Source organism: Stigmatopora nigra, chromosome 13 (assembly GCF_051989575.1).
Source record: "Stigmatopora nigra isolate UIUO_SnigA chromosome 13, RoL_Snig_1.1, whole genome shotgun sequence".
Taxonomy (NCBI): domain Eukaryota; kingdom Metazoa; phylum Chordata; class Actinopteri; order Syngnathiformes; family Syngnathidae; genus Stigmatopora; species Stigmatopora nigra.
In genome coordinates, this window is record NC_135520.1 from 6,409,742 (window position 1) to 6,422,117 (window position 12,376).

At 36.5% G+C, this 12,376-nt stretch overlaps 1 long non-coding RNA gene across 1 annotated transcript in view; it reads left to right on the plus strand.

The window, feature by feature from the left end:
• Positions 1-12,376, plus strand: part of LOC144205923 (uncharacterized) — a 28,083-nt gene continuing 15,707 nt past the window's right edge. The window contains exons 1-3 of the long non-coding RNA XR_013328248.1: positions 1-109; positions 2,134-2,258; positions 9,292-9,401. This is a non-coding gene — a long non-coding RNA (uncharacterized LOC144205923). The remainder of the gene's footprint in view (positions 110-2,133; positions 2,259-9,291; positions 9,402-12,376) is intronic.

Below are 12,376 nucleotides of genomic sequence, written 5' to 3' on the forward strand. Positions count from 1 at the left end.
CTTTATTAGCTCGTTACCTCTTTTCTGTCTATATATATAAGCCCTCAGGGTTTGGTTACGTCAGTTTTCAGTTATCTATGTGTCTGTCCCATCATAGCTCCCTGCCCTAGTAAGTTTATGCTTTAAATTTGAATATTTTTCATATTTTTGTGTATTGGTGCCCAGTGATCGATCAGAATTCAGTCAGATGTGTGCAATAAACAATGTTTCTAAACATGCAACACATCATTTGACAACATGCAGTGATAAACAAGTATTTTTTTATTTACCATCAAATCTATATTTCTTGAAATCATACCTTGTGATATATTGAATCTTATCTTTTAACTCCTACATCCAAAGCAGTAATCACATTTACCACATATTCAAGACAGTGTATGTTCAGTTAGAGGGTTGATTTTTAAAAAAAATCTAATCTTCAAGGAAGTAATAATAAAATTGTCAGGGTGATCTTGGATATATTTGTTTGGTTTGGTGGTGATGGATCGATCGTACCTGTGGCGCTCAGATCAGTGGGGAGTAGAAAACAAACAAGCATTTTTATTCATGTAAAAACATTTATTGATATTTATTGTAGGTCATCCTTACAGCTCTAGGCCCATGAAAGTTCGTGTGTGTTTTAAGCATTCGCTGGAATAAGTACATACTAAAACTTCATTGAATTTTAACCCTATTTAGATACATTTATTCATTTTCTATATCACTTATCCTCACAAAATCATCCATTCTCATTCTTCATAGTCACATTTCTTTCTCTTTTGGTTATAGCTAGATGATAAAGTCATTGAAAAAAACATTTGGAAGTTCTCAAGTATGTGACTGGCACTTGTTTGAAGTGGGGTTTTTATTTTAAAATTTTTGAGAACTTGCAGTTTGGTAAATATTTTTGGTTCAGTCAGAGGGAAGACAGTCCCACTGTCATTTTCCGTCATTTTTGCCAAGCTAAACTCTCAAACCGTTCACCCTACATGTCTTATACTCTTATGTAAGTTTTGGATGCCATACCTCAAAGTGCTATTTCTTAGACTGAGATTGATGTGTTTCTCCAATAACATTTTTATTCTGTAAAATCTAAAAACATAGATGTTTTCAAACTAGTTTTTGAAGGCTTATTTTGGCTATGCATGGGATAATGTCCTAGACATTTTTTTCCAGAGAAAATCCTAGCTTAAAAGATCATTTTGATCAGTTTTATCATTTGAATTGTTGATTGACAGTTTTTTTCTTTTTCATGGTTTTATTTATCAAAATATGTATGTTGAAAGAGTTGGATAAAAATTTGGTTGATTGGTTAAAGGCTTGATTTTGTTTTATTCTCATTGAGACAAAAGCATTTGATGTTTTTTTTCCCCTCCTCCATAACTCAAAGTTGTAGAAAATCTGAGAAGTGAAGTGGAAAATTCTTAACTTATTTTACACAGAATGGCCCAGCATGGATCTTCTTTGACATTCTCACACCTGCTCTAACCAGATGAATCATCAATGGGTTCTTTACCTGAGGGATATGAGGAGGTCAAACTCTTTGATCTAAGTACAAGAACTTGACTTATGCCTATTTCATGAAACTTCTCAAAAAGAAAACTTCAGGATCAAACTAAAATATGGATAACTATTGGCTCAAACCTGCAGGATGTTTTGCTTTAAACACACTGTGATTAAAGATGGATAAATATCTGCAAGGTTGAGTATTTCTATAATTAGTCACATTTCAAGTAAGCAAACATAACAAACTTGTGAATCACTGTGGACTGTTAAAGCATTACCAGTGAAAAGACACATAAACATAAGTGTCTGCATTGGCTCAGCAGCAGCAGCAGTCCGTCTAGTCGGCCCCCCTCGGGGCAACTTGGAATTGATCCAAAGTCCAGATGGGTCAGACAAAATCTGACGTCATCACCACAGGATTTCCACTTGAGGCTATACTTCTATTTTGGTCCATGACAGTCAAACCTCAAAGATGTATTTTTCAAAAAAGACTGGGTGGCACACGTATGTCAACACCTTGATAGATATCCAATCTATTTGAACTGGAAGTGGTCATTTATCAACATAACCTTGTGTGGACCTGAAAACACGTGGATCACGTTTACATATTTGACGTTTCTAATCTTAATTGAATTTATTTTTGTTCAGGGGTCAGGCAGCAGCCGCTGATAACTGCGGATTGTCTCCGTTCCATGCATCTTTCTGCCAGCGCACGTGCAGTGCACGTGTGGTCGACGCATCAGTAAAGAAACCTCTGAGATGTCTGCAAGAAGGTACTGTTTTTTTTGGATTGTGAACACACTTTTTTTCTAAAGAAATTGGTTTGCGACTTCCTACAGAAGCAATGTTGTTCAGTAGCAATACTTGAGAATTTGTGATGGTTAGGCTCTGCTAGTTATCTCATTAAGTTTGTATAGTTTGTTTACAGGTGTCAATTCAGGCTGTTGTTACCCTTTATTATAATATTTATAGTTTTTGTTTTTGGCCTCTGTTAAAACCTAATTATAACCGCAAATTATATTCTAGTGTGACGATTCTGAATAGGCTAGTAGGCGATGGTATACAAAGTATGCCTGAAACAGCTGGATGGGAGGATGTATTGAAAGCAGATGTGGCTTGGAATGTCCACCCGATGGAAAAGCTGATTGTGAGTATACCTCAGATGTAATTGGGGATCTCACAGCCAAAAGTATACTCAAAAGATTTGACCCCTCAAAAGAAAAAGGATTTTTGGTAGATTAACAAACGGATCTGTTTCCTGCTTAGAGTGCTTTTTAGATTTGTTGATGCTTCTTTGCAGACTCCTTTGTATTATTTTTGAAACGGGGCATAATAAAAATGTTTTGGATATTCACATTGGATGGCAGCACCTCAAACAAAGATCCATACACCATCTGTTACTGCACAAAACTATCTCCAGCTGAGTTCCCATCTTTTGGAATGATGACTTTCTTCACAACAGAGGGGACAAATAGACTCTCTGTTGAATGAAATGAAATCTTAGAGACACAACGGAAATAGAATATCAATGTAAACATCACGTGGATCTCCCTTTGAATTGAAAGAGGAAAGAAATATCTGTTGTTTTTCAAGAACAGGCATCCATCTCCCCTGCAGACAGAACACAAATAGGCATGTGCGTAAAGGAAGTGTCAACGTGTTCTTCCAAACCTCGTTTACTGTATTTTCAGCAATGACAAATGCTGGCGGTTCAAGACCCCGATTTCCTCCCTCTAACGTTCTCGCAAGTATTTAGCAAACTTGCCAGACTTAAATGTTAATTGCATCTGGCAGGGAAACATAACATTTTACCTTAGTCTCAGTAGCTCAACAGAGAGGAATATTTATTGTCATTTGAACATGTAATCATGGAAAACTTGCAAGCATACATACCTCTCTGCAAACCTCTCTGTAGACATAAGCCATCCAAGTCCCCTTCTGTTAAATCACTTAGCGCTCTGGTAGCTTCACCGATTTTACATTGATCTCACTCTTGAGACAGAAAAAAGAAGGTATCCGTACCACAAACATCGGGTATCGGACTGCTAATGCTTTTGACTTGACTTTGGCTCGGTTAAACTCGCTGATATTTCCAGCATAAGTTTTTCAGCAGGCTCGAAAAAGCTCTCGCACTCCCGACTTGACGACTGACGTTTGTGAGGATGCAATCTTATACGTGGGGAAGCGTAACGCTGTAAACTGACAGGGCTGAGAGGTTTACAGAATTAGATCACGTCTTTACAAGAGACCGACAACATACCTGTGGTGACTTTGACGGGTTCCTTAATATAGATTCAAAGGCCTATGGATGGTGGTGTACTCTGACGCGTGTCATCTTGAAATTGGATTAGCCAACATTTTTATATAAGTTTTCCGATACAAATTCTGCGCACGTGCACAAATCGCGATGATTTCACGAATCGCGATGTTCGCACGTGACATTTGAGACAAAGGGAGAATTTGGTGGTGATACTTTGCGATGACATCTTATCACTTTCTCAAATTCTCACAGTAAATATCATATGTTTTCCTCATTCTCTTGTCCGAAGGGTGTTTTTCTAATTTAGCAAAAGAATGACATATAGCCTTGGTTAAAGTAATGCTCCATTCATCCATTCATTAGCAAACCAGCCTGTGAGCCAAATGTTAACTATATTTTGTCATTTTGAATCATTAGAGTCATTTATACCTATTTTATTATGGCGAGTGCATAATAGGTTTCGGCTTTGACAAAGTCATCCAGAAACTGAATCATCGCAGGAATGTTCTGGATCATTATGACGGTCATAATATGACTTCATCACTTAGTCTTCTCAAGTCACAAGATCTTAATCGTTTAATTTCAAATATATTCTGATTGGTACATCTACATCAAACAAAGTGTCAAAGACTTCTTAATTTTTTCCCCCGTGAAAATAAATCACTCAACTTTTTGGTTTACAGTTCTACACTGTAAAAAATAATAAAGACAATCTATGCGTTAGAAATGGAAAGAAGCACATCAAAAAGTCTATCATGTGTACAATTTCAAGCCCATATTACATAACAAATTGTATTCAGTAGCTGAGGGAAAAAAAATAGCAGGTCTACACGGATGACATTAAGACGTGAAACTCACATTTTGCAATACACAGACAAAACTAAATACTACTAAAATAGACTACATGAAAGATCAATTGTATTCCTAAATCTGAATGGCTCTCATTTGCAATAAGTACACTAGCCTGTTTGTTTGCTTGGCTTTACAAAGCCGTACAACAATTAAAGGCAGAGGAAAAACAGCTGAAAGCGCGCTTCAAATTTTTATTAAAAGTTCCACTCATCAACAGGGAAATTACGTGCTTCCTGTTTAAAGGCCTCCTTGTAAACAGTCTCAACGGGGATGCAAATGAGATAACCGCAGAAGCTTTACTATTCTTCTCTACGCAGAGACTTTCCACGCTTTTTCAATATAAAATTTTAGTCTCGGCATGCAAGCACCATTGGAACAAGTTTCATCTCAGGCAATGAAGACAGTAATAAATAGCTAAGAAAACCACTCCAATTGCATGTCTAGAACGGATTCTATTTTTTATTTTTTTCGGTATTTAAGCAACACGTGTCAAATACAAGCTTTTCATTGTCAAATACCCAGAAGACATTTTCTAAAATTATTTCATTTAACCCTCCATTGTAATTTCACAGAGTGGGCAGAATAAACATACATTTTTCCCAGCATTGTGGAGCTCCAGTTGTCATATCCATAGGTTTCTCCCCTTGCGAGACACTGAACATATGCAGCAAAGCAAAACAATCGGCTTTATCCGCAGATATTTTTACACCCTAAACAAACGTGTTGCCTTACAGAAATAAAAATGCAATGGATGAGGTTCCATCAGTACGCCACATGATTACAGACTTTCACGGCCAAAACAAAGTCTGTATTAGACTTCTGAATCAGTCTATTCAGTAGCTGAGTGGATTATTCTCAAAAGTGATGCTGTGTACATTAGCTTATATATATTTAAGTCAAATCTGAGTTTTGTATGAAGGTCCTGCTTGAATGGATTCGATCCTTTTTGCCTAATTTATTCAAGGATTGGTATATTTTGGCTCAGTTATGCCATTGTAGTCCTACTTGCAGTTCAAGTTGGCATCGTTTTTTAACCATTTTAATAACATAAATATATAAAGTATATATGAGAGCCATTCCCCATAAGAGATATTACACACATTAAAGATGAGTTGTGTATTCTATCGTTTTTGCATGTCGAGATCTTCTGAATTTTTCTCAGTAACTTTCACTTCAATACTTGCACCATAAATGTTTTTATTTGTATGTAGATCCATCAAATAGAATGAATTCTTTAATAATATATATTTTCAACTTTTGTTTTGAAAGTTACCCATTTTTTTGTGATTACGGGCCCAGTTATAACATTTTCTTTTTACATTTTTCATAGAAATGACTAGTTTTGCAGAAATTGTTCACTTTATTTTGCATGCAAGTAAACATTGCGGTTCTTCCTCACCTCAGATGTGTTAAACACAAAAAGCAAATGTTTTTTTCTTCTATCATCTATGACAGATACTATCATACAGACATTGACATTATTCCCAATTATGCTACACATGCGGAAATAATTCTGTCAATTGTGGATTCTCCCACGACTCCCCTTTCTTACATCTGAGTTCGATACAAAACCTTGAAATCTGTTTCATATTTTAGAAGTAACGGTGATTAGAGTATTTCCTTTATCTAAATGCAAGCCGTTTTGGAAAACCACTTCATGTTTGGGATGTCTAGAAAGAATATTTGGGTGTCTGCTCACAGTAACAGTGACGGGAACGTTGTGGCGAACCACAAATATGACCAGACTCAAGCCCCACATAAACACAGTTGACTTCTTATATTCCACATTTGTTATGTTTTATATCAGACAACTTTGGGTACTATATATGGAATTTCTTAAGAACCACTTGTGACTTTCCAAAAGTTAGAATTTCTATGCATGATTGACAAAGTGTATAGTACAATACCCTTTTTCCAGACAAAAAAAAAAAAAACCAACTTCTCCATTAGTTTTTGTTGGTTTGATCCTGACATTCCTAAGCCTTAAAGAACTTTATTTAACATCCACTTCCAAGTCTTCCGGGGTCATGGACTCACCAGAGAGGAAATGAATTACTATGTTGCTTTGCTAATTTATCACATACTAGCTCTGGGTGTAAATGTCACATTGTTGAGGGCCACTTCTTCTTGCCAACAAGATGAACCGCAGATGTTGCTGGAATTAAGTTCTAATTCATTAATGTCGAATTGGCTTCACGTCCCAATTATGTAATAAACTGTAATCTGAACAAGTCAACTGAAAAGCTTTATAAATATATTGTAGAGCTTTGAAAATATATTGTAGAGAATAAAGTTAGCCGTTACTGATTAATGAAAATAGACTGGATGTAATAATAAGAATAATAATGTTTTCTAGGCATTCTTCTATTTGTACGTTGGCATGTACAGATAAACCTGTCTATATATAATTTGGCTTTCAAACATCCAAAGGAAAAAAAATAAACCCATGGTGAAGTCTATCTTTGAAATACAAAGAGAATGGAACAAATAAAGTACAATTAAGAACCCTTTTTATGTTATACGAAGTAAAAAGATGAACAAAAAAGTGATTATAATGGTTCAAAAATATTATAGAAAATATTTGGACAGCATTAATGTATTTTGTTTTATTAAACAAATGAAAATGGAAGGAGTTGAAATTGGGCCTTCCACCCTTTTGGTCATCTGGGCCACAGTGAACTTGAACAAACCTTGTAGTTTGGACAAGACCTGTAAATTCTCGGATAACACCATATCCATTTTAAAGGTTACTAATAAAACTGAAAAGTCTGTTGTCATACAGTCCCCTGTTACGCTAATTGTGCTTTAATTTTTCCTCATAATTTATACAAGCAGAATATGAATTCTCTCCAAAATTTAGATTAAACAGCAGAGCTGTGCAAATTTGTCCCTTAAAGGGTTGAGTATTGGAAGTTAGAACTTACTGATTATGTAAAAGAGTTGACCGTTTGTTGACATAATCAGGCATTTATTTATCCAATTATCGTTTCATAACATCACAACAGTTATTTTCCCCTTTCTAATACGTAACTGTGTAATGATGTAAATCCTGTCACTACTTCTAACGAATATCCCGCTGTCTTTTAAGGACTTAGAAAGTGAAACAAACGATAAACACTTAGTGAAAAGTTTGCACTTCCCTGGGCAAATTCCCAGAGTGTGAGCTCGCCAATACAATGACTCAACTTTTTAACGGCTCGCTAGTCGGAAATTCAACATCTGTGCAAAGACAAAAACGAATTTAATGCACACTTAATGCAGACATTTATAGCTTGTTTGCCAATTATAGTTTTGTATATGCATCATTTACTTTTTGTTGTCATGAAACAACAATTATATCCTCGACAGTTATGTAGTAGCATTCCCAAAGTCCTTTCCATGCTTAAAAAAATGGATTGAGTCAGAACTATGAATTTCATTCCTTTTACGGGTACAACAGAATATTTATAATAAGCGAATTTAAAAGCGGTTTAAGAAATTCTTTAGCATCTATTGGTAGTATCATCCTTGCAGTTATGATACACTTGTCCCGAGGGTTTTTATTTTATTTTTATTTTTTTGCGGTTTGGGAGCCCCATGAGGGATATATAATGAAAACCAGCTATTTTATTGAGAAATTCTGAGTCATGTCTATTTCAGTAATAGTATAATCAGATAATCAGGCTTTAAAAGACCTCTGGGGATTTACTGGCAAAATGGAAAAACATGATTTGGACTCACTGTTAAGTCCAAGGTGCGCATTTTTTGACTCTTCCTTATGGAATGATTTCTGGTATCGATTCTGCACGGTGCATTATGGGCCTGTCGGTACATTTTCAGACAGGTGACTAATGATTGGAAAGATAAAAACTATGAAACATGATAAAAGCAGGCAAAAAAAGTTACATTACCGTATACTTAGGTTAATTTCCTTTAATTCCACTGGATCGCAAACCTTTAGTCATTTTCCTCTCTCTGGAGTCTTTAAAAATGTTCTAAAGATGACTTTTCTTCAACTGAACTTTATCAGTCCAAGACCCTTTTGACTTCAAATGATATGTTACACAACATGACCCGAGTAGTTGAGATCAGATATTAAATCAGAACATCTTTCCGTTTGTGCCTTCAGGGAAAATATCCGCATGGTGTTGAAAAGATAACTTTCCAAATTTACTTCCGACCGTCTTATTATTTTGATTAAGGGTCACGCTAATACTTTGAGCATCCTAGGGGGTATAATTAATTAGTTTGACTTTTTCCACCATTCTCTTACATAATGACTAAACACTGTCATCTGCAACAGTTTTGATTTGCACATCAAGGCCACCATACTTCCCCTTGATGACAAGTGCAATGAGTTAGTAGAGTTTACTCAGAGTTCCATGACTTCTAGCACTAAATGTTGGCTGTCTCTGGTATTCCTTCTGTTTTTCACCAATATTTTGCTCTCCATAAATATGGCCCTAGATAATACGGTCGTAAAACATCAATGATTCAATCCCTACAACAAGAGTTTGTTTGTTCCCGGATAGATTAACAAACAACAGATTGTTCTGGTCCATGGTTCTCAGGGTACTGCCAGCCATAGCTGACATTCCAGGCACCTCCATTGACAAATCCTACCGGGCTCAATGTTTAAGCCTTCAGCATACACGCAACATCACTGCCAAGTGTGTTACGTAATTGAAAACATGCTCTTTTCTGGACTTCCACAGTGGTTTCCCCATCGGACGGACCCAATCGCTGCTGCCATATAAGGGAAAATCACCATTGTCATTGCAGAGTTTCCCATAAACTTCAGAAGACGCCCTCCTCACAACGGGTGGTATGTACATGGAAACAATGACTGGGCTTTTCAGCTTTCTTTTATCAAAGCTGCCATGTTTGTGTCTGAGCTGTGTAGGTTTTCTGTAGCTGTGTTTGCGCAAGGCAACTATTCTCTAATATAGTTTTTGACTTGAGAAAATTTGACCCAAATAATTTAATAAGACAACCACGTCATCCTTTCTGACAATGCATTTTCCCTAGTTTGTTTAAATGGCAAGTTTTGGATTACCCTCAGCCTTATAAAGAAATATTATTACCTTCCCGCATATAAAACTAAGCAGTTTAGCAGTATACCGTATCATAGTTAAAAAATGAATAATAAAATTGGTTAAATAGGTTTCATTCTGTTTTTCCGTTGGCTGAAATAGCCTTCAGACTTGGATTAGGGTTCCATTTGTTGTTTTAGTCTTTTTACTTGGAATTATTATGACGGTGTGCAATAAAAGTACTGATTTAAAATATACCACGAATGTGAGGAAGTAGACTGTCTGTGGTCTGTGGCACTTAAGGTATTGACTTTATATGATGATGATGATGATGAAGTCTGAGGGCCTGTCTTGAGAAGCGAGAAGCAATAAATACCAGATCGTCTTTGTTTTTGTTGAACAGACAGAAACAACTTTAAATCCTCGTCTGTTATCATTCCATGCACTCTCACACATATTCACTCCCCAGACTCATTGGTAATCACCATGTTTCAATGCCATTGATGGGAGGAGGCGTCCAATGCATTTTAAATGGGTGGGTTGGCAGTAAAGGATCATCACGTCACTGGTAGACAGTTATCTTACGAGAAAGACAACACTTTGTATAGAATACTTAATGATGTCAATTACTAATGTGTTAGATGTAGAATAATCAAGAAAATAATGTATTGTATAAAAATAAACTTAGAGAAGATTCTGTTTTCTCAGATCCTGTTTTCTCAGATACTGTTTTCTCAGAAGTGGTCGTCTTTCCCTTGAACAATGTATGGAAAGCCTAGTCAAAAGAACATACTGTCTGACTCAATTGTTTTAGCTGTGAAGTACAAAGGATGGAAATTTCAATTCGTTCTGCTTTGGTTCAATGCCAGTTTATGTTCCGTACTCTGCTCTGGTGCCTTTGGGCATGACACTGTACACCTGTGTTTCTGTACACTTTAGCATTTCTTAAGAACAAAATGCTTGTTTGTTTCTCGTGTGATTTGGATGGCTTAATAATGGTGTCTTGAAGCAATACAGTACATAGTGTGCGACTTGGCTGTAACTATCCGTGGTCCTGTTTATTTAGTCTCAACTGATTTTAAAAAATTATGTAAACTATGGGAGGTTGAACTACAACCACAGATCTCTTCTTTGGTAGCTCATCTGTACAGCTATTAGTTCAAGGTCAGTCTGGGTTAGGTGTAAAAGTTTTGTAATGAATTCTGAATTGCCTGTTTAAGGGAATGAACATAGAGGTAAGCTTTGTCCTATGGCTGTTTCTGGTTAGAATTACAGCAATAGCATTTTAGACTAACTGTAAATGATTCACGGCAGACTTGCTGAGGCACGTATGGCAGGAGTTCTAGCTGAAAATGTGTGGAGGTCAGCAGCATAGACGCATACCTCAGAATACGCAAATATTTTTAAAATGATGGCAAGGTTGGCTAACTTAAATAGTGGTCGATGTGCAACATGCCCCTTAGGGTGTCAACATTTGAGTTATTGCCTAATGAAAGTGCTCGGCTCCATGGCGGTGAGAATGGAATTAAACTCATGAGTCAAGTTTCATCTCCATATAGAGTATGTTTTGCTCTAAACGCATATACCACTGGAAGTATGCTATTAAGAGTTTTATCATTTCAAAAGTTGAAGAGGTTGAAAGAAAAGCATTTCTTATGAGAGGATTTCTAATGAAATGTGATCAGGAAAGGTTTGAACAGGAAATTCTGGTCAAGCGCTTTGAAAGAAAGGTACGAATTGAATTAAATTTGTTTCCTAAGTGTGAAGCTGGCTGCGGATTTGGCAGCGTCTGTTCTTTGTCTGCATGTTGAGAGCTGATTTCTCTCCCTCGATTGCGCGTCTTTCTCCCCACTGAGGTAGAAATGAGTCACTGAATCAGCAGCTGGTCTCCATCATGCAGTATCACCCAGGACTCTCCTCACAAGACCAGCTGCCCAATCATTATAAAGTGACAACATCACTTCCCCTTTGCCCTTTTATGGATAATTTCGGAAACCATTCACTCAATGATTGGCCCCCAAGACCAATGTATGGTCAATATAGTTACAATTCTCCTTGGAAAAACCATTAATGTGGCATTTTTCTGTCATTTCTATGGCAATTTTGAAGATTTTTTAAGTATTTTTTCAATCATTCTTCTTCTTCTTGGCAGCACTAGGGTAGAGTGGTTGACATATCCGTCTCACAGTTCTGAGATCAAGGGTTCAATCCCTGGTTCCGACATTCCTGAATCGAGTTTGCATGTTCCCTTGATGGGTTTTTTCCGGGTAAACCAGTTTCCTCCAACATTGCAAAAGCATGCTTGTTTGGCTTATTAAATAGTCTAAATTGTCCTTAGCGCGAATGGTTGGTCTTCTCATTGGCTGACAATCAATTCGGCATGTCCCCTCTCTGTTGGCTGGGATAGGCTCCAGCACCCCTACGACTCCTGTGAAGTGGAATGGAAATGAATGAAGTCATTAGTATTCTCTTTTTTTAATGCATGAATGAGCTGCAAGAATACAGTATTTGTCAATTATAAAATGAGAAACATGACTATTTATATTGTTTAGGATATTATGACTATTGTAGATTGTTAGAGCAAATAACTATATGACAATTAGTTCATAACCTATGCTGACCACAATATTAAATTCCTGAATAAATCCCATCAAACTCCAAAAAAGTAGACCTGTCAACTTAGGCCAGCTGCATGTTGTCACGCGATCAACTTTTGCCCTCGTAGTCAGAAGTCGGAGAAAATTCTTCTTATATTTTATTTTATTGG